Here is a 24,628-nt window from a genome sequence, read left to right as displayed (position 1 = left end):
TTTTCTTCACCAAACTTGACTGATTTCTGTGAGAATTTTGGGTCCATGCGGGTTCCAATAGGTCTTCTGCAGTATTTGATGATCGGGATGCAGTTCAACAGATGATTCATCTGAAAAATCGACCTTCTGCCACTTTCCCAAATGATCAACTAGAATTTTAGAAATTTTAGAAATATTTGTTGCTTTTACAACTCGGATGGATGAAAAGACTTTTGTCAGGTAGTGTAAGTGTCTAAGGCTTGTTATTTAGGCTTGGCTCATGAATTGATTCTTAAGGTTATTCGAGTGATCAGATGTGGATAGCTATCTTTTCTATATAAATTACTAAGGATTTAATTAAAATGTGTATTTTTTTCCACCAAAATCTGGCAATACAGATGAGTAAAGGTGCAGTTAATTACTGTGCATATTGAGAAGAAAGATCTCTGATGTGTATTAAAGATCTCACTAATGACTCTTTGCTCTGCAATTTTTGCAAATACAGTTTCCTCTAATCCATTATTCAATTCCAAATTTAGGGAACTAGAGGGGTGGTTGTTGACACGGGGGTCCCAGGCCACCTGCTAGAACCACCCCTGACAGAGAGACAGAAATCTTTCAGATTTCATTTATGTTCTGAATAACAGATTTGGAATGACACAAGGGTGAGTAAATGATGGCAAAATTTACTCATCAGGGGCCCCCAAACGCACTATTGGTCCCGACTGCATTTTTCACTGGAGAAAAGGCTGTTTCAGAATCATCGGTAGACAGTCGTAACAGTTTAATAAACGTGGCGTCTGAGGAAACTGGCAGGTAAGATGAGTGCGTGGAGGTGCTTTGGGAAACAGTCACGGAGCGCTTGTGAGTCACGGCGCCCTTCAGCCGGCGAGACCCATTTGATTCTCTCTCTCTTCATTCGCTCGCTCGCTCGTCTCTGCCAGATCTGACGCTTCCTTTAATTCTCTCTCACGCTCGCTTGCCTCTCTCTCTTTATCAGATTCCTCCCCGCACCCGTGTCTGCCGTCGCACCTATTAAAGACGCTCAGCAAATGGAATTCCTCAATATCGCACTCGGCTCGGCTTTGATGTGAAAGAGAGAGACAGAGGAATGGGGGTGGCACGGCGGTAGCATGAGAAAAGAAAAGCTGCCAAATTGCGTGCTCGTTTTATCAAATGCGGGCTGATATTTGTCAGCGAACGGCTAAGACTCCGCAGAGTATTTCAATTAACGCCGCTGCAAACTCGTTTGCGGTTCATCACATGATTCCCTGCACATGAAATGTGTGTTTTATGTGTTCTCCAAAGTGAACTAATTTCCAGCAGATACAAAAACTACCTGTCGCAGCAGGTCGCTTATATTCACAGGGTTTGGAAAGAAAACTTTTCACCAAAAACAAAACTTGAAATCTGGCTAATAATAGGCATACAAAATATGTTACTAACCATATTATCTTGTATAAAAGGCATACCTTATCTCTCTCTCTCTCTTTTTTTTTTTTTTTAGACAAAAGCAATAAATGTAATCTAATCTTTTTGTACTTTTGTTAATTTTTTCTTTGTTATTTATTATTATTATTATTTTAATTAATAAATAATAATTGTATTTAAATTTTTTTTTAAATACCTTTATTGATAGGACAATGGAGATTTTCAGACAGGAATGTATGGAGAGCAGAGATAAGGGAAGGATTGGCAAAGCACCTCGAGCAAGGAATCGAACTCGGGGTCACCGTGACCCCTCGGTGCTATGTGTTAATGCACTAATCACTGGGCTATTAAGGGCCGACTTGTCTTCGTTATTCAAATTAATCCTGTCCTGGATATACATATACTTTTTTGTCAACCTTTTCCTTGTTTTTAATAATTTTACTCTAGTTTTAGTAAACAAAAACTTTTCGTGACATTGTCACATCAAACGTTGTATTAGTTGAACTATTTTCTTATATTTAAAAAGTCGATTTTATGAGGAAAAACTGGGATACCATAAAGTTGTAGGAAACGTATTTTATTTCTAAAGTAATTAACTTCTTTTGTAACTTGCTATAGCTAACTTTAATAGCTTATGTTTCTTTATATATATATTTATACATGTAAAAATTTAAATACAATTTACAATTTCAATTAAAAAAAAAGTTTTTTTAAAATGTTACGCTTTACCAACATGTTCAGCTTGGTTAATATATTTTTAAAGAGACTATAGAAAAAAAAAAAAAACCTGCAAAACTGTTTACACTGGTGCGTTTTTGTTTTAAAATGGCATTTTAGAATGAAAAAACTCTATCCAGACTGGCATTTTTACTGCATTTCAGAACTATGATCCACATTTAACTAACCATATACCTAACCTAAAATGCATGATAAGTAGTCATTTATTTACGCTAAATAGAAAAAACAATTAATTTTGAGGAAATTGTCATGAGTGGCCTGATGAATTATACAGCAGTAGGAGACAGTTTAGGAAGCCACGTTTTTATTATCTAAACGAATATGTCATATGATTGGGCCTTGACAAACTATAAAACAGTATGTAACAGTTCAGACAGCCATGTTTTTTTTTATTTTATTTTTTTTATCAAAACGAAATTGTCATATGAGTGTGACTTGACAAACTTAAAAACAACAGGTAAACAGTCCCGTAGGGATGCCACTGTTCTCAATATAATAATGAACCGTATGGTACGACCTCCACAGTTCAATGCGCGCTTGTGAATTTCGGTTTTCGAGGAGGTAAAAAAGTCCTCCAAATAGCAACAATCCCTCGCTGAATCTACCTAACTGGTTCCGAGAGACACATCAAAATAGGCAGTGCCAGTGTTTATTGCTAAAGATTTGCAGCTGTTTTCGCTAATTGGAGATGCAGGCTTTTGTCATTTTATAAAAGCACTCGATCCACGTTACAGACTAAAGTCTTGCATTTTTTCAGCACCGAGATAATTAAGGTGGTTTATTTATGTTTACTTAAGTACAAATATGTTTATTTGAAATGGACAATTTATCTTTATTAACTTCACATGTATGTTTATTTTCAAAGTGTAGGATTTTATCTGTTCCCCAGTTTGTACATGGGCTAGCTGCAGCTCTGAGATTTCAGCATTAATTTTTTTATACAATACACTAGGAATTAGTGTACTTTTCTTGGCTTTTAAGTAAAACAAAATGAGTATTGCAATAAATCGCTTTTATTTTTTCTCCTTAACCTCTTAGTGTTCATATTGCCTATAAAATAAAATAAAAAACACACATGTCAAACCATGAGAACCAAACCGAACCGAACACCGTGTTAAAAAACTGAGGTATGTATTGAACCGTGGGCTAGCTGTATTGTAGCATCCCAGACAGCCATTTATTTCTATTATCAAAACTAAATTGTCACGAGAGTGGCTTGACGAACTTAAAAACAGTAAGTAACAGTCCAGACAGCCAGGTTTCCATTACCAAAGGTTTGCATTCAGTCTGTCTGAAGCCACCAGCATTTCCAAATTAAAAAGAGGTCTTCAGTGTTTTCAAAATGCTCTTTGGAGGTCAAAGATGCTGGAGTAGTGTGAAGGGCAGGCATACCCATGAAAAAACTTGTACATTTTAATAGAGCCTAAAAGTGATTGAAAGTAGACAAATTAAAAGCCTTTTAGACCCCATTTAGAGCCTTTAAGTAGCATTGTCCACTTTTGTTCATTCATTTTCCCTCAGCTTAGTCTCCATTTCAAAGGTCACCACAGCGTATTGAACCACCAATAACCATCCAGCAATTGAACCATCCAGTATGTTTTTACGCTGTGGATGCCCTTCCAGCTGCAACTCAGTATTGGGAAACACCCATACACACTCTCAATCACACACACTCATCCGCTATGGACAATTTAGTTTATACAATTCACCTATAGCGCATGTCTTTGAACTGTGGGGGAAACTGGAGCACTCGGAGGAAACCCACACCAACACGGGAAGAACATGCAAACTCGACACAGACATGCCAACTGTTTAACATGTTGTTTGACAGAATCTAATCAAATTAGCCAAATGCCAACACCGACTGTGAAAAACCGCCATTTTCAAAAGCCACTAATATAAAATGTGCAAGATAAAGTATATTTTCTCTCTGTGCTACACTAAAAAAGCCTGACATTTGCATTGGCTGGACTGCAGGGCACTGATGGCTGACTGTTGCATTGGCAGGCTGGCACTGATAAGCTGGCATTCACTCAAGCACACTGATCTAATGCAGAAGGGAAAGCTTACGATACTTCAGGACCGAGAGCGTCAGTAGTTTGCGGTGAATCAGAGTCTAAAAGCTTCATTGGTGTCTCAGTTCTCGGGTTTCTGATGCTACTTAAGTGAAGTCATTTTCTTATGCATGAAATCGGAGAAGTGAAAAAGGCGAAAGCGAAACAGACAACAAGCTCTAGATTATCATCACAGGAAATTACACATTTTCTCAGCACTCCTGCGAGACGTGCCACTTTGTTGTCACCTGTGCAGTGTTTTCTGCATAGTCATTTTCACTTGCTTCTAAGGCAGCATCACGACTCAAATGGAAACTGATGGAAATGTTGAGCGACTTTTGGTGATATTTTTTCAATCCATGACATTTGCTTATGTGTTATTGATACATATACAGTCATGTGAAAAAGTTAGGACACCCTGCTACAACTTCTGCTGACGAGATCAGATCAGGCATTGGATTCACTTTTAAAAAAACTTAAATCATAATAAAATAATAGTTTTATAAACTAAAAACAATACTAGTAGAAAAAAAATTAAATAAAACTATATATACAGTTAAAGTCAGAACTATCAGCCCCCTAAATAATACTGTTTATTTACCCTGTTTATTTTTTCCCTAATTTCTGTTTAACGGAGAGCAGATTTTTTTCACACATTTCTAAACATAATAGTTTTAATAACTCATTTCTAATAATTTATATTTAATTTTTGCCATGATGTCAGTAAATAATGTTGTAGATGTTTTTCAAGACACTTCTATAAAGCTTAAAGTGACATTTAAAGGCTTAACTAGGTTAATTAGGTTAACTAGGCAGGTTAGGGTAATTAGGCAAGATATTGTATAACGATGGTTTGTTTTGTAGACTATAGAAAAAATATAGCTTAATGGGGCTAATAATTTCATCTTTAAAATGGTGTTTAAAAAATTTAAAACTGCTTTTATTCTAGCCAAAATAAAACAAATAAGACTTTCTCCAAAAGAGAAAATATTATCAGACATACTGTGAAAATTTCCTTGCTCTGTTAAACTTTATTTAGGAAATATTTAAAAAAGTAAAACTATATATAAATATAAATAATTTTAAAAAGTCAAATAAAAAACAAACCTTTGCTAAGGAAACACTAAGGAAAAGTAAACTAAAATGATAAATATGAAAAGAAATCTATTTATAAAAGATATAAAATATTTAACATTTTAAAACCCAGTCATGAAAATGTAACACAAAATCCAAAAATAAAACTACAACATCCCTGTACACAACACCCATCACATGCCTACAAAACCGCAATAAAACCCTAAAAAAAAAAAACTTAAAGTCCAGCACCAGAGACTCCACCTAATCCTTTCAGGCTCTCGGTGACTTCTCAGCGAATCTCAAAACGTTTAATTACAGCCATGGAGAAGACGGATCACCAGATAACTAGATGGAGAGAAAAAAAGAGAAAAGAAAACGAGATGGATAGAGATTGAAAGGGCGGCCCATGCAGCGGGGACATCTGCCAGCCGACTGACCTCTGCCATTTGTAATGATCAACGGCGGAAAACACACACGCAAACGAGAGGACGGACGTGGCCAAAAACGGGACTAAAAAAAAAAGACTTGGCAGAAAGTGAAAGAGAATGTGTGCGTGTGTGCCCGGCCTGCCAAGGTTGGCAGGGTCTTTGATTCGCTCTGACAGCCTTTGATGCCCTCCCAGTGCCCGCTGCACCTCTACAGAGTCACACACGCTCTCACACACACACACACAAAATCAGACATAGCAGAACAAGGCTGACGTAACGCAGAGGAAAAGATGAGAGCGGTCCGCGAATGAGCCATGAAATGCGGAGGGGGAACGTTGTTGTCATCCTCCGTTAGTGGTCGTACTGAGAATCTTTTTTTCCCTCCCTGGCACGTTTCCCACCGCAAGCTGCAGAACACGGGTCTGCTGAATGCGAAAACAGCCGCTGATAGTGGAGAACAGCAGCAGCGGGCTGTTAACGGCGGACAGGTACAGACGTGTTCTGCTCCCTCACAGACTCCTAGTACAGCTGAGCGCTTTTATTTTCAGCCCTGATGGTGTTCTTAGTATTAAAAATGCAAACTGTGATGCTAAGAGTGTATAAATATTTGGCTTCAAAAGTAAAATAAGAAATCTATAGAGACTTTGGTGGCCCAGTTGGCCCACATTACATTGAAAATAGGCCACAAAACAACAACATTTCATAAAAAAGCCAACTCAAATCTGCTACACATTGAAAACGAGCGAAATAGTAGACTGTGTTTCTAAGTAGCGGAAGTCGTCATATTTAAATAAAAACGTTGCAAGTATTAGATGCTTCCAATGAGGACTTGTTTATGCTTTTATCAGCAGCAGGGTGGATTACTGTAATGGACTCCTCACCGCCCTTCCCTAAAAGACAGTCAGACAATTGCAGCTTGCAATGCTGCTGCCAGGATTCTGACCAGAACCAGAAAATCAAAGCACATCACATCTGTCCTCAGGTCTTTACACTGGCTCCCAGTTACATTCAGAATAGATTTTAAAGGATTACTACTGGTCTATAAATGGTCTAGCACCTCAATACAATACAAATATGCTCATTGAATATAAACCTAATAGATCACAATAGATCAGTCAGATATTTAGGATCAAATAAACTAGAAATTCCAAGAGTTCAGTCAAAGCAGGGTGAATCGGCTTTCAGCAACTACGCCCCCTGCTGCTGGAATCCAGAAATGATCAGATGTGCTCCAACATTTAGGCAGGTTCAAATCACGGCTAAAGCCACTCTGTTTAGCTGTGCCTTTACTGAATGAGCACTGTGTTACATTCGACAGATTGCACAATTGTGACTTTCTTTTCTTTTTCATTCTTTTATAACCTGTTTTAACAGATTTTAATCTGTTTTTATATCATTTTTCTTATACTTGTCTCTTGAATTTCTGTTTATGTAAATCACTTTGAGTTGCCACCATGTATGAAATGTGCTATATAAATATACTTGCCTTGAATATGAATGTGATGAATGGGAGAGTACAACAAATAATATTTTACAATCTTATTTGCTGAAATTATAAAAGAAAACCTCCACGATGGTGTTATTAGGGCTTTTAGTAAAGGACAAATTTGTGTAAGTCTGATAACGGCAGCCAATAGAGAGAACAACTTCAAAGTTACTGTCCCACCCGTACATGGGCTGCATTTAAAACGCCTTGCACATGCTGTAACTCGTTTTTTGTAATTTGATGCAAAGATGATATAATACATTCATAAATATATGTAAATTTTCATCTGTTTTTTAAAAATATTTAAATATTTAAACTTTCAAACATTTAAGATGCTGATGACTGTTAAACGCAATATAACAGTCTTGGTAACACATTACAAAAAGGTTAATTAGTTAATGCATTTACTAACATGAACTAATCATAAACAACACTTGTACAGCATTCATTAATTATAATTGAACATTTACAAATGCATTATAACATCCAAGTCCATGCTTGTTAACATTAGTTAATGCACCATGAGTTAACATGAACTAACAATGAACAACTGTATTTTCATTAACTAACGTTAACTAATATGAACAAATACAGTAGTAAATGTATTGTTCATTGTTTGTTCCTGTTAGTAAATGCATTAATTAACATTAACTAATAAACCTTATTGTAAAGTGTGACCACAGTCTTGTAAAAAGGGACTATTTAAAGTTGCCTATTTCCGATATTGTGACGTACATCCACTTGAAACGTCCTGAAATGGGAAAAAAAAAAAAAAACATAGGTTGGTGCATGATTTCATTCTTTGGGAATAGTTTATACAAGAGCTGCACAATTCTGGCTAAAATGAGAATCGCGATTTTTTATTTTTTTTTGCTTAAAATAAAGATCACGATTTTCTCACAATTCTGTAGATGTAAAATCAAGGTTAATGTGATTCAGCAATTATTATTGTTTTTTTCTCAAACATATGGTAAAACAACAATAATAATAATATTATGTGTAGGTCTACTGGTTTCTATAAATAATTTTATTTTACTTATAATAATTCTGATTTTGAATCATGTTTAAGATATATAATTGCAATCTGTCATTGGGAACATTATAAGACCATTTAATTCACTGGTAAAATCATCATTATATAGGCTAGAGTAGTTATACTGACACCGTAAACATTTATTTTCACGCACAACTGTGTGTTCGCTATGAAAGAAAAACATATCAAATGCTTGTCGCAATCATAACTCTAATGCAATATGATTATTTAAATGATGTGCACGCTTTCGGTTTCACTTTCACTGCCGTGTGCTGTTCATACTCTCAAACGATCACTCTGTGCCACAAACTCAATATTATTTACAACTTTATTACCTGTTACTCACAGCCTATGCAGGTACTGTACACTGAAGTTGAGCGCTCGTCTATCATAAAATAGAGTGCGTGCCTGTCCTCTCTGTGGTAACAGCTCACGGTCAGCAGCTCACATCACGTGTGATTTCCTGGCCACAAATACTGCATTATATGAAGAGAAAATGACATTTTTAGGTGAATTATACCTTATAAATATGTTGTCAGTATGTGACTCTTTTAACATCATTTGGAGGTGACCATGTCGCTGAGCAATGTATGTGAAACAATGAAAAGACTCGTGCAGCCGCCTTTGCTTCTCTCCTGAACTTGAAAATATGATTGGCAGAATCGCAGAAATGCTGGATTAAGATCGTCTAGGGGAAATCGAGTTTTCGATTAATTGTGCAGCTCTAGTTTATACTGTTGAAAGACTGGTGTTGATAACAAAATGAAGGAAGATTGACGAATGGAAGAATTCAGAGCAGAAACAAGACACACATTGATAGCCCCGCCCTTAAGGCTTTCCATGTGACCAGGAAGTAATGAAAGTCATTTCAAGGGGTAGGGAAGGTTATGGTATTTGATTAAAGTTTATCAGGGCAAATGAATGTTTACAAAATAATGAAGTGCACTGATACATCGTTTATAACAAGAGCTACTATATAAAAATAAGAAGAGTACATTTTGATTTCATGGCGACTTTAAAAAGTAATTATCAGTGCTAAGTAACTATTGTGTTACTTTAAAAAAAAATCTAATTTTGTCAAATGACTGTGAATAAATATAAAACACACTGTAAACGATTTCTTGTTAAATTAACAGTAAGTTACTGGCAACAATTATCCAGTAGCTGCTGTATTTCATAAAACAGTAACATTACTGTAATACTAATTACATTAGTATTAAATGTACTGTAAAATGTAATACATCATTTTACTGTTGTTGATTTTTACTGTAACACTAATTACAGTAGTGGTGCACATACTGCAAAACTGAAAACAGTATTTTATTGTACATTTTTACCATGAAGAACTACGGTATTTTAATGTTACTTTCATTATTACTGTATAGTATTTTACAGTTATTAAATGTTATTTTATTTTATTTAATAGTGCTACTTTATAATGGGTAAAAAATGTTCAAAAATTGCACAAGTGTTATTTTAACTGTTCAAGACGTACAAGAAAAATAAAGAAACTGAAACTTTAACTTCACAATAAAGGTTTATTGTGTAAACCATGCTAAAACAGTAGCAATAATTCAATATAACAGAGCAACAGAACACTAATAAACAATTGATCATTAAAACCAGTCAACAATTAATGCATCAAAAATTATTACAATTTTAAAAAAGGTGAGAATACTGCTACAAGACAGGAAATGATGAAGGCCAAATGATGTGGAAAGGGACAGTGAAAAAGGGCAGCAACATGATGATGATCCTGCAAAAATGACAAGCAAAATCAATCACTGATGTAAAAACTAATCATCCCTCAAACCATTTAATTCATTCAGAAACGAAACACTGCACTGCTGTTTAAATATATATATTTGTATATTGAATATTGATATATTGATATATATATATATATATATATATATATATATATATATATATATATATATATATATATAGATATATTGATATATATATATATATATATATATATATATATATATATATATATATATATATATATATATATATATATATATATATATATCAGTTATATAAAACAGTTTTTTATTTGTTTTTGTTGGTGAAATACAGTTTGTTGTCAATTCACAATTACACTAACGTTAATGGGGAAAAGATCAGCGGGCATTGTTCTTGAAGATCGCTAGTCAAGTTTCCACACAGGTGTGTAAAAAAAAAAAAAAGTCTCATCTTAACTTAATGTCCGACTCTGTATAGCTTGAATATCTGATTCCATGATCACACTACTAGTGCTTCCACGGATTTAAGAGGGGTGAACACAGTTCATTCTGACTTTAAAAGGCTACATATTTAAAATTAAATAATTAAAAGAATCTAATTTAACGTGAATAATGTTAATTAAATACTTTAAGGCTTTTAACACGTATAAATCCACTTCTAACTTACAGACAAGATTGCGTTAGAGAACATGAAAGCTGTCGGTGATTTTTTAAAAAAAATAATGCTAATGATGAGTTACTGATATTTGGTTTGCATAAAACAAAGTAATCACTAAGCATTCATTTTTGGCAAAATCTGCAGAGAGGCTCAGCGACACGAGGAAATGTGTTAAAGTTGAGCAGAGAACTAAAGAGCAGTCTAGCCTACTTTATGAAATGTTTGTGGTAATATTCTGCTGTCAATTCATATTACTGTATTTCAATATGCAGCAGTGATGGCATGTCAGCGAGACAAATAAACATTTTATCGAGTCATTTCATACAACTTATTTATTTATTTATTTTTTATACGAACACCTCTCCGGTGACATTTCCTCAAACTAAATCATCATAACGTTACTGTGCACAGCATCAGTAAAACGTTTAGAATAATTTAAATACTTAATTTTTTAAAACAGTCACTGCTGATTACAAACTAACATTAAAGCTAAGCTTACAGAAATCCTGTATGCATGACAATATAAAGATGTATTACTCACTGATGTCGAAGCACTTCCAGGTCATCAGAGATGTAGACAGGACAGAATATGTGCTATCAAATGAGCTCTTGTGCAGCCTTTGTTGGACATCCAGGTAGTATGTTCACCCACACTGTAAGAAACAAAAACAGAAACAATTTATTAAAATGTGAGGGATAGTAAACATGTTTGGTCTACAGAGAGAAGAAAATGTTTACTTTAAGCATTGATCCTAATGAATCTATTTCTGAACTACATTTAACCTTATCACGGAAACAGCATTTTTGAGCTTTTAGACCAGGGGTGCTCAACCTTGTTTGCTTTAAATTAGAATTAAAACAATAAATCTCTATGTCAAATAAAATACTTCAGATCTAAATAAAGCAGGTGCTTTTACCTAAAGGTTCCTTCCCTCCAGTTAGTTTGGCTGCAAATCCCTCCACATCTGTGCTTTATTCGGTTCTTGTCTTAAGAGTAACTGGTGTCGCATTCCAGGTCCATCACAATCTGGGCTAGAAGGACAATATGACAAAAGACAAGACACATATAAATAAAAGTCTCAGAATAAAATATTTAAAGGAATAGTTTACTATTTTGCCACTATTTACTCCACGTGTTTTAAACTAGTTTGAATTTCTGTTAAACACTAAAGCAGATATTTTTAAGAATGTTAGTAACCAGTAACTATTGACATCCATATTTGAACCAAATTTCTTTAAAAAATATGAGTTTGTGTTCAATGGAACAAAATAAATATATAACTATTTTGAAACAAGTGGAGGATGCCAAAGATGCTATTATTTTCATTTTTGGGTGAACTGTCCCTTCAATTCAGGTGTCAAGCAATAGTCATAAAAACTGATGTGTCGCTTGAGGAAAACTAAATCAAGTACCTTCTGTGAACAAGCAGAATCATTATGCCAGTGTATTAAGTGATTCTCTTTTACATTTTTCCACTATAAAACGATAGCTTCAACATGCAATCCATATTAAGACAAAAATGAATAGCATAAAATAACATATTGAACTAAACTTACAGTTTCCAGGCTGTTTGAAAAAACAAACAAACACATATGCCCAGTAAAATTGCTAATAAACACAAAGACAACAGTTATAGAAAAAAATGTTTGTCTAATATTTACTCAGCACTTGGTAGGCAAATACAACAAACAGCCATAGTCGTGGCTGTTTTAACACCAGATTTTTTTATCTTAGGAACTGCTGGAAGAAGAAAAAGAGGTTGTACATGAAACTTCTCACAACAAATCTTTGAACAACTTGACATTTAAAAATCTAATCAAAATGAGGAAGACATCAACATTACCTTGAATAATCAAGTGAGGAGTGATTGGTAGCATCAGTTTTTCAACATCAATTACTGTAGCTGAAAAACAGATAAATATAATTAGAGTAAAATAAGACTTAACATTAATTAATCTAAATCTATGGTACAACCATACCAATCTGTACGGGGTTAAAATACATTTGTACACAAATCATTCCCTGACCCCATCAATTTCTCTTAGAATAGGATGGAGATATATATATATATATATATATATATATATATATATATATATATATATATATGGCTTATATCTGTGTACTCAGAACGTACACTCACCTCAGGTACACCTGAACACCAAAAATTAAATGTACAAACACTATACATCAAGCTCATTAACATTATTGAGAAATAGACAATTAATATGTATTTTGTTAATATTAACTTTAGCTTAAAATAATTCAACTGCATTTAATTTTCAGCTCCATTTAATAAAACAGTTAAGACTCATTTCATTATGAGTTTAGTTTAAATAACTAACTTACAGTTGAAAAATTTTACCATAATGATAGCTTAGTCAAAATGACTATGTGAAGACCAGAGCCTACCTTAACGGTAAACGTTTAACTTTTCATGGTGACTTCGCCTTCATCTCAGTGTTGTGCTGAAATAGAGAATTTATTAATGCAGTTACAATAAGTAAAGTTATGTTTTTTCAGGTAACTTAGCGTATGGTCAAAAACTCACTAAAGATAAACTCACTGTATCTAATACCTCGCAAACACTACAATGACCGCCTGGCGTCTGTTATTTCTTGTTTAAAATACCATTCGTTAACGGACAGCGTGACATAACATAAGAACCTAACGTTACAACTAATGTCTCTTGGTTAATTCTTTTAAATTACACAATCAATACACAGAAATATATACAAAACAATCCTTCAACGGACAGAATTTGACTTTAAAGCACTTACCGAGGATGAATTCGCTGGATGAAAGACGACAGGTGAATTTCTAATTAGGAGAGCCGTTGCCTGCAGGTCGAGTTGTGTCCGTTCGGTTCTATGAATCGGCTCCTTAGTGAACAGTAAAGATTTGAATCCGCCTAAAACCGATTCCTTTTTGTATATGATTCATTACTATTTCGTAATACTGCTTGGCCACACGCATTTATACACTAATTATACACTAATTGCATATTGCTGAATGTGCTTGTAAACACGTGTGATCAAATAATTCCCGAGCAAACGGTTCAATACGATTCAGAGTCGCTCGAGTGCTGAACCGAACCAGTGCAAACGTGATATTGATTACAATATAGTAACATTGTTTTTTATTCACTTTACCAGCGAAATTATTACATATATTTGACCTTGACAATAAGAATAAAGTTCGTTTGAAGAGTTTTGAGAATTAATTTTTTTTTCTCCCAGAATTCATTTCACATCAACAAGCAAATGGTAATGGCGGATGAGAAAGCCCAGCTAATATTATAAATATTGCGTTTAATATGTCACGAAATGAAATTTTAACAGTGTTTCATGCGAGAATGTAGTTCTTACAAACTCAAATCTGTGGTTTATTTATAGATATCATGTGTAAATTTTAAGTGTGCTTTGCCGATAGCGTAGATTCTGACCTCCAGGGTGTCCATCATCACTCATGTATCCGGCGAAACGAGGTTATAATCGGCTAGACATGTGAGACTTGCCCCGGTCTTAGATGGCTCTATAATGAATGTGTTATGAAATTTAGTTTTAACCGTTTTTCATGCGGGAATGTAGTTGTTTTAAACTCAAGTCTGTGGTTTATTTATAGAGATGGTGCGTATTTTAAAATATTGTTTTGAAAATGCGGAGATGTGACCTCCATGGTGACGGGTGCCCAATCCTCATGAATCCGTCTAAAGCAGGCTGGTCATTCTGACATTTAAGCTGACTTTGGTTTCATGAATCAATTACTTTTGTTCCAGTTTACGTTTTGGTTAAGCACAAAGTTATGTTGATTAAAAATGATTTAATATTTTCATGTTAACCTTATAAAATTAAGGTGCAGTACACCCAAAAATGGAAAACCAGGGGACAGTTTTATGCACTGAACAGTCTGAAGAAACTGGTTAGTTTATTTTTCTTCACAAAATACTTAAAAAAAATAAAATAAACATAATAATAATAATATAAAGTGTGTGTAGAGTTTTTCATGGTCATTTGCAGTACTGTATTTAGATGCACAGTAACTGATTTTCCCCCCAAATTCATTGTAAAATCTGCAGTAGCATACTGTTAATCATGTTCACAGTATGGAAATGTTGAGAATACATTATCATGCTGTGAAAACAGCAATATATACAGTAACACACTGTGCACAGCTTATACAGTAAACAACTGTTGAGAAATGCAGTATAATACCGTGAAAACAACAGAAATCGTTTACAGTGCATTGTACACTAATCTACACTATTTTAATGTTGTTGTGGGCAGGGCCGGAGCAAGCTGAACTGCCACTCTAGGCAAAGGACGGTCACGCCGCCTTCAAACCTAAAGTGAAACCGCCCTAGGCGCGGCTATAACTGAGGCGCGGGTGGCGAGGGTAGTTTCGGGGATGCCGCTCTCTATATTCTGCCACCCTAGACACGGATATAATTGTGGGCGCGGGTGGCGAGGATATTTCGGGGACGCCGCTCTCTCTATTCTGCCACCCTAGACGCGGATGAGGGCGCGGGTGGTGAGGGTAGCTTCGGGGACGCTGCCCTCTCTATTCTGTCACCCTAGGCGGCCGCCTAGGTCGCCTCTATGGAAGCGCCGGCCCTGGTTGTGGGACAATGTGAAAGACAGCAGCAGTATGTCCTCAACTATAGATCTGGATATTATTTGAATAAATTCTGTCTGAGTAATAAGTGTTTGCGGTGGAGAAAAATGAGGTTTTATTTGCTTTGATGTCATGGTTTTGTCTTCTCCTTTTACAGGAGAGCTCATGTTATTATAAAATTACTAATTTAAGCCCGTAGCCAGGGGGGGTCTCGGGTGGTTCGAAAGACTGACAAAGGTCCAGAATTTGTACCATAGATGAGCTCATTTGTCCTATTTTGACTGCTATGCCATAACAATTTGTGAAAATAGCCCATCAACAAAGGCTTTAAGACCAAGCAGAATCCTGTATTGGCTCTTGGTACAGAATTTGGGACAGCAAATTTAGCACGCCGTGACTTCCCATTCTGAAGTCATGCCGTGCCTGATTTGGCATCCCAAATTCTGACTGAAGAAAGTTGAATATGCTGGCCAGTTTGTAATTAGCCTAATAAATGACAATAGTCTACAGTTTTTTGTTTTTTTAAATTAAAACTTTAACAGATTCTTTTTTTTCTAATGATATATGATGTAAATCATTAGGAAATGTTTTTGGTACATCAAAAAGTGTGTTTATGATGACCATCCGACAAGCTAATGCTGAAAAAAACAGTGCCACTAAACTGCAGTATTTAAACATCATAATTAAATAAATAAAAAATTAAGGTCCACTTTGAGGAAAAAAAAGAACCACCCCTTTCACCAGGCTGGCTATGGGCCTGCTAATTATATAGTAGGTTAGAGACAGGAGTTGAACATAATTATGATAAACACAGCGCCTCCTCAGTTCAAAACATGAATCGCGATTCATTGAACATTTCTACTGGTTTGATTCGATTTTCAACTGGCTCACGGTGAATCGTTACATCCCTGAATACGAAGTATATCATAAAAAAAATATTAAAAACTTTCAAGGATTTAAGAAGCTGGAGATCGTTAAATGTGTTGTCACCGTCTTCTGAAAAGGGTCCATTAGCTGCACTGTTACACAGAGGTAGTTTTGGTCACTTACTGATGTCCAGTGGTCTCCAGTAAGTGCAATGTAAGTGCTTTCTAAAAACCGACTCACTTTTTTTTTTCGCTTAAAGTGTTGTACAGTTCTCTCGTATCAATAGTTTGGCTAAACAATGTTGATGCGTCTGCAGTCTGTGGATATCCATTTAGTGAAGGAATGAGTTTGTTTTGCAGCCGTGATTTTATTTGACGAGCACATCTGCTTGACTCTGTCTCGCCTCTGGCATCTTTGCTAAATATTCTGCAAAAAATATGTTTGACCTGACGATGGTCAAGCTTTTTAAAGATCATCCCACATTATCTCAATTGGATTCAGGTCAGGATTAGGCCACTCCACTTGTGCTTCAGTGGAAGGACCGTTCATCACTACAGTAAGTTTACACCATGTTGGCTTAATTGATTCATCATATACTATCATATTATCCATTACACAATGATTATAATTGCAATAACGGCAAGAAGCTGGGGTCAAACTTAATCAAACGATTAATTTGTATTAAAAAAAATCTTGATACGTGTGATACACTTTTCAGATTAAATTGCATGTGTTAACAGCCCTTATACATTTACAATATAACTGAATCATCACAATGCATTGCCACTAGGGAGCAGTTGGTCTGCCCGAAAAACTCAACTGATAAATACACTTCATACATTTAATGGTCACAGCTTTGCTTTTCAATTTCTGAATCAACAAGTGTGTCTGAAAGAACACATCATTCTGGTTGAATGATTGAAAGACTCCTTCACATGTGTTTAAAACAATTTGTTTGAACGAACAACACAGTGAATCACTTATAAAGACTCACTTTTTTCTGTTTCAGAAAGAATCAGTACGTTTGAAAAATAATCAAGTGAATAATTCAACTACTTGGTTTATTTCTTACTTAATCTGTTTAATAATAATTGAGTAATAACTTTATTATGATTAATGATGAATCAATTAATTGTTCAATGACTCACTCATTACGATTATTTTTTTAAATTCCTACCTCAATAAGCGTGTTTGAATGAAACAGTTGAATGATTCAATTACTAATTCATGCATTTAAACAAACAGGTTGAATGAACAAGACATTGGATCCCTCATAAAGACTCACTCGTTCAGTTTCAGAAAAAGCCAGTACATTTTTTAAAAATCAAATAAATAATTCAACTACTTTTAAATGACTCACTCATAAAGACTCCCTTGTTCAGTTGTGAATAAGTGATAATAAATTATTCAATGACTCATTAAGTAAGATTATTTTTTCCATTCCTGAATCAATAAGTGAGTTTAAATGAATTGATTGAATGACTGATTCAACGACTTGTTTAACAAATTGGCCAAATAAAAAAAGGGAATAAATCACTCATGAAGACTCGTTCAGTTTCAGAAGACTCGCTTGTACAGTTGTAAATAAGTGGTAATAAATTATTAAATTACTCACTCATTTAGATTATTTTTTTCAATTGCTAAATAAATGAGCATGCTTGAATGAATCATTTGAATTATTGATTTAATGACTCATTGATTTATTGACTCATTAAACAAATTTTTTAAATAAAAAAATTGAATCACTCACGAAGACTCACTCGTTCAGTTTCAGAAAGAATCAGTACATTTGAACAAATTGAGTGAATAATTCAATTACTTCATTCGCATCTTAATAAACCAGTTTTAATAAAATGATGGGGTGAATAGTTCAATGACTCACTTATAAAAACTCGTTCAGTTGTAAATAATCAGTGGTAATGAATTATTTAATGACTCACTCATTAAGATTCTTTTTTTTAAATTCCTGAATCAATAAGTGTGTTTGAATTAATCAGTTGAACAACTGATTCAATGAATCATTAATTTGTTTAAATAAATTGGTTAAATAAAAATAAATAATTAATCACTCACAAAGAATAACTCATTCAGTATCAGAAAGAATCAGTACATTTATTTAAACAAATTGAGTGAATAATTGAATAACTTTGTTCATTTCTTAATAAATCTTTTTTAATACTTTAAGTGAAAAGTTTAATAATTCACTTGTAAAGACTCACTTGTTCACTTTTGAATAAATCAGTGGTAATGAATCATTCAATGACTCACTAATTAAGATTCTTTTTTTACATTTTTTTTCCAATTCCTGAATAAGTGTGTTTGAATGAATCAATTGAACGATTGATTTAATGGCTCATTCTCATGTGTTTAAAAAAAATTGGTTGAATGAAAAGGGAATGAATCACTCCCGAAGTCTCACTTGTCAAATTGAGTGAATAATTCAATTACTTTATTTGCTTCTTAATTAATCTGTTTTAACTAATTTATTAAGTGAACAGTTCAATGACTCACTCATAAAGATCCAATTGTTCAATTTCAGAAAGAAGCAGAACATTTGAACAAATTGAGTGAATGATTCAATTACTTTGTTCATTTCTCAATAAATCTTTTTTAATACTTTTTTTTTTACTTAATCTTTTCCATTTTTTTTTAAATTCCTGAATAAGAAAGTGTGTTTGTGTAAGTGTGACTCACTCATAAAGGCTCACTTGTTCAGTTCTGAATAAAACAGTGCTTCTGAATGAATTTAATAAAAAAATCATAACCACTCACTTGACGTCACCCACCAGCATAATGACATAACCTTCAGAAAGGCTCATAAGTGACTAATAAACAGACTTACCAATCTGCCAATCAGATTTGAGCAAGAGAACAGCTCGAGTCTTCAAATTTTCATTCTGCCGTTCTTTCTTCCGTCTCATTGCTTCCTCTCATCTCTCTCTCCTCTCTCAACTGCCGACAGCGCTTTGGGCCGTGCTGGAGATGACTGAACGCTCTTGAGAATGACTCACAGATGGAGAACGCACAGGACGAAGACGAGAGCCTGCAAAACCAAAACCAGCGCACAGCATGTGAGGGCAAGAAGACTTCAACACACACACACACACACACATTAAGAGCATACCAGCGCTGTGTGTGCGTTAAGAGGGTTGGGTTTCTAAATGACAGATCATTATCATGCTAATTAAAGCATTTTGTAGCTGTGACTCGCAGAGTATTTGTGTGTGTGTGCGCGCGCGCGTGTGTCTAATTAAGGCCGGTTCATCAGCACCCAGCTCATTTACACTGTACTAGAACGACACCCTGATTCAAGCGCACGGACAGTAATGAAGCTACTAATTATTATAGCACTTTGACATATTTAGCCTTAACTGAGCCAAGCTGAACAGCTGAAGCAGCTCAACTGAAGCACACCAACACAACACAGCTTCAGCCGTTCAACACACACAAGCACAGCAGAGGCAAACAGAGTAAACCCAGCAGAGCTCAACTGACCCAAGACATCTGAACTACTCGGATAGTCTGTAGTTTTGTCCAAAACAAAAGTCTTTTAAACAAAATCATTCACCTAGTTAGTCGTAAAATTTCCTGCAAGAAATATTTGCATTGTTACATGCAAAATCAATCAATGTTTTAGAAAAAATGTTTATTGCATATTTAGTTAATATACACAAATCAGTTTATCATTAAACACAATAGAAAATATAAAGATAAATTAATATATAACCAATTTAACAATTCAGACATGTGATATTAATCTATGAAAGTCAATAAAAATATTATAAATATTAAAAAATTATTTTCTTCAGGACCTGGAAGACTTGCTGTGATAAATGGAACCGTGAATTCTGCTGTGTGCAAAATATCCTGAAGGAGAATGTCAGGCCATCTGTTAGTGACCTCAAGCTGAAGCAAACTTGGGTTCTGCAGCAGGAGAATGATCCAAAGCACACTAGCAAGTCCACTTTTGAATGGCTGAAGAAAACAAAATTAAGACTTTGGAATGGCCTAGTCAAAGTCCTGACCTGAATCCTGATCTCAATCGGACCAAAGAAGTGATTCATGCTCAAAACTCTGAATTATGTGGCTGAATTACAACAACTCTGCCAAAATAAGTGGGCCAAATTGCTCCACAGCGTCATAACAGACTAATTGCAAGCTATCAAAAATGCTTGATTGCAGTTGTTGCTGCTAAGGGTGGCACAACCAGTTATTATATATAGAAAAAAACACTTTTGCACACAGAGCTAGCGTAGTTTAGGATTTTTTTCCTCCTTAGTATTAAAGAAAATAATTTCAAAAGTGCATGATGTGTTTACATGTTATCTTTTACTGATTTTTACAATGTTTGATGATCTAAACATTAAATTTACAAACATGCAAAAAAAAAAAAGAAAAGAAACCAGTTTAGGGGGCAAACACTTATTCACGTCACTGTAAACATACACACATTAATTAATAAACCAATTAAACTTTTATATATTTTGTGTAATTTTTCACCTTCCTAATTAATAACAAAAAATAGTTAAGAAAAACTTTAATCTAAACACATCAATATAAATAAATAAAAAAATCTCTCAATATCAGTTTTAATTTTGTACTTGTCTGTCGACCAAAATGTTATTTTTGTCATCTAAAGTTAGATGTCATTTTAATCCTTGGAGTGTAATGACATAAAACTGATTCTAAACCTACAGAAGCAGCTGTTGTTCTGCTGCTGAGTATGAAACTGATCCGAGAGCAGCACCTTCACCTCGAAGGATTTGTGCTCGTGACCCCCGTTGACTCAGTAATGTTGGAGACTCGCGCTCTTCGTTCGGTTCAATGAAGCGCTTCCTCGAGCTAATGCTAGAGGCTGGAGCGAGAGAGGTTTAATTAGCGACTCAGTATTGATCAGCGCTGAGGTTACCTTTGCTGACAGAGCACAGTTTGAGCGGCTGCATGTGTGTGTGTGTGTGTGTGTGTGTATGTGAGCGTCACGACCCACAGTGTAATTAAGAAATTCACAAACCACTGGGGTGCTGCTGGAAATTGGGATCCTTTGGTGCGCAGTGTGTGTGTGTGTGTGTGCGCGCGTGTGAGAGAGAGAGAGCAATTATGACACCCATAATGATCTGTTGTCCTTATCAACCAAGACAAACCTACTGAAAAAGGCAGAAGATCATAAGAAAGAAAAAAGAAAAGATGGAAGAAAGAAAGAAAAAAATGAAAGAAAGAGATGGCAGAACAAACGTAAAAAAAGAAAGACGGTAGAACAAAAAGAAAGGAAAAAATGTAAGATGAAGGAAAGACAGAAAAAGAAAAAAGGAAGAACAAATAAGAAAAGAAACAAAAAACAAGGAGGAAAAAGAAAAGCACTGAAAAGAAAGATAGAAAAACCAAGAAAGAAAAACAATAAAAAGATGAGAAAAATCAAAGATAGTAAAAAAATGGAACAACAAAAACTGGGAATGGAAATAAAATAATAACGAAGACTTTCTTACATTAAGAAATAAATGTAAGAAAGAAAGACAGAAGAAAATGAAAATGACAGAAAAGATGGATGAAAGACTGAAAGAAGAATATAAGAAAAAATGAAAAAGAAAAAAGGAATGAAATGAAAGATGGAAGAACAGAAAGAAAAACAATGACAGAAAGAAGGAAGAAAGACAGAAGAACGAATGAAAGACGGTAAAACAAAAAAGGAACAAAATGGAAGAAAAAAATAGAAGAACAATAAAATGACAAAAAACAATAAAGAATGAAAGAAAAAAGATAAATGGAAGAATGAAAAAGAAAATAAGATAAAAACGTAAGAAAGAAAAAAAATGACTGAAAAAGATGGAGGAATAAAGTAGAAAACAATAAAAAAAGAAGACAGCAAAAAAGAATGAAAGATGGTAGAACAAAAAGAAAGAAAAAAATGTAAGGAGGAAGACAGAAGAAAGAATGAAAGATGGTATAACAAAAAAGAAAGAAAGAAAAAAATGAAGAACAAAAAGAAGGTACGACAGAAAATCAAGAAAGAAAAAGACTAAAGAAAGAAAAAGACAAAAGAAAAATGGAAGAACTAAAAACAAAGTAAACAAGAAAAAACAAAGAAGAAAAGAATTGGAAAAGAAAGATGGAAGAACAAAGAAAAAACAACAAAAGAAAAAAACAGATGACAGAATGATCATGATGAATGAATGAAGATGGTAGAACAAAAAAATGGGAAGAAAAATGGAACAAAACAACTTCTGACAGAAAAACAAGAAAGAAAGAAAGAAAGAAAGAAAGAAAGAAAGAAAGAGGAAGGAGAAATGGAAGAACGATGAAGAAAATAAGAAAGAAGAAAAAACATAAGAAAGAAGAAAAGATTTGGGAAAAAAGATGGAAGAACAAACAAAGAAAAACAATAAAAGAAAGAAGGAAGAAAGGCAAAAGAATGAAGGCAAGAAAAAAGGCAAGAAAAAAAGCAAAATATAAGAGAAAAACAAAAAAGAAAGAAAGAGAGAAGAACAAAAAAGTACAACAAAAATGAAAAAATAAGAAATAAAAAACTTATGACAGAAAAGAAAGAAAGTAAAACAAAAAAGAAGAAAAAAGAAAAATGTAACAAAAGTAAAGAAAGAAAAAACTTAAGACTAAAGAGAAATGGAACAATAAAGAAAAACAACAAAAGAAGGAAGGAAAAGAGAACAACAAAACGAAAGGTAGTACAAAAAATGTATAAAAGGACGAAGAAAAAAATGAAAGAACAAAAACGAGAAAACAAGAAAGTAGAACAAAAAAACAAAGAAAAAAATTGAAGAAGGAAAAAGAAAAATGGAAGAATGAAAAATAAAATAAAAAAGAAAGAAAGAAAAGGATTTAAATGAATACAGAAAGGACAATGAAAAACAAGAAAGAAGAAACAATGGCAAAACAAAAAAAGGAAATATGACGAAAAAAATGGAAGAATAAAAAAGACGATAGAACAAAAAGAAAAAAAATGTAAGAAAGCAATTATCACGGTAATACGATGATAAACATCCAAAAACACAACACTACTATAGTAGATGCCCCAAATAACAGCAACATAACATAATTCCAACAGAAGACAGCAGTACATAAGCTTGGTCGGAGAGAGTTTGCATACATAAATTTGAGCTCTAAAAAGTGAAGTAAGGAAATCTCTCTCTCTAAACTCAATAGTGGAGGGGCTGAGGCAGGAAACCATGGTAACCAGAGGTTTTTGATAAATAGCTGAAGTGTGTTTGCGTCCTGCGCTCTGTCATGTCTGCTATCTGTGAGGCTCACTGTGAGCCTCTGCAGGTTTATTTGTGCTTTCACCTCGACTCGTCTTCGGCTGACAACCTCTAGACAGATGTGCTGCACTAATGAACACCATACAGTCATTAGCATTAGATATCAAATGCTGACTCGCATATACTCATACAGGCTGAACAGGAAAAAAGATATATGATAGTTTCAATAGCGCGTCACGGTGGCACAGTGGGTAACACGATAACCTCACAGCAAGAAGCTCACTGATTCGAGCCCCGGCTGGGTCAGTTGGCATTTCTGTGTGGAGTTTGCATGTTTTCCCCATGTTGGTGTGGGTTTCCTCCGGGTGCTCCTGTTTCCCCCACAGTCCAAAGACATGTGCTATAGTTGAATTAAATAAGCTAAATTGATCCAAGTGTATGTGTGAATCAGTGTGTATGGGTGTTTCCCAGTGTTGGGTTGCAGCTGGAAGGGCATCCGCTGTTTTAAAGAGCACCTATGATGCAAAATCAACTTTTTAAAGCTGTTCGGACAGAACTGTGTGTGGGTTTAGTGTGTCTACTGTCATATTGGAGTAACACAACAAGTCTCCCGGTGATTTTGAGGCCCACTCTAACGTGGCGTTGGTACACCGAATTGATCGACAGACGCATAGTAACTGTAGTTGTGCATATAAGCATGTCCACAGAATAGGATTTGCTAAGAAACTGGGACTAAAAGATCTGTTCCAACTCTCTGTGATCAGCTGCAGTTCAAGAATTAATTTTATGAGTTTAAAGCATTTTTAAAGGTGTGTGTGTGTTTACTGTGAACTTTGTGAGGGAATTTGAGTGTGACTCATCATTTCAGAGAGGCTTGAATAAACAAATCCATCAAATAAACTTGTTTTTCTGACTAATGAGCTGGATTTCTGCTTCATCTGTGTCACTGACTGCTGTTTATCTGATGTAACTCAGTAGAAGTAGCGACGCACTTGAGAATGGTGGCCAGGGAGAAGCAGCTCATTTGCATTTAAAGGCACAGGCTACAAAAACAGTTACACTTTGCTTTGACCCCAAAATGGGCATGTTCCTCATAGTATAATAAATGATCTGATGGATATTTTAAGCTGAAAACTTTACAGACACATTCTGGAGACACCACATCCTTTAACATATAAAGTTGCATCGTGAAATCTAAGCCACTTGTTCACACAGGCAAGGACGTTCAGTATATTTTCTGGAAAACACAATTCACACATACATTTCAAAATACCAATAAATGCTGACATCATTAACCATAAAT

The 24,628-nt window shown here is 34.6% G+C and overlaps 1 protein-coding gene across 2 annotated transcripts in view; it reads right to left on the bottom strand.

The window, feature by feature from the left end:
- Nucleotides 1–24,628, bottom strand: part of sgsh (N-sulfoglucosamine sulfohydrolase (sulfamidase)) — a 330,538-nt gene that overhangs the window by 169,200 nt on the left and 136,710 nt on the right. For both annotated transcript variants that reach the window (XM_073936642.1, XM_073936643.1), the window contains exon 3: nucleotides 18,960–19,160. The gene's annotated coding sequence lies outside the window, so the exon portion shown is untranslated. The remainder of the gene's footprint in view (nucleotides 1–18,959; nucleotides 19,161–24,628) is intronic.

This window comes from Danio rerio, chromosome 22 (assembly GCF_049306965.1).
Source record: "Danio rerio strain Tuebingen ecotype United States chromosome 22, GRCz12tu, whole genome shotgun sequence".
NCBI classification, from domain to species: Eukaryota; Metazoa; Chordata; class Actinopteri; order Cypriniformes; family Danionidae; genus Danio; species Danio rerio.
Note: the sequence above shows the minus strand (reverse complement) of the source record. Positions and strands in the feature narration are given on the sequence as shown.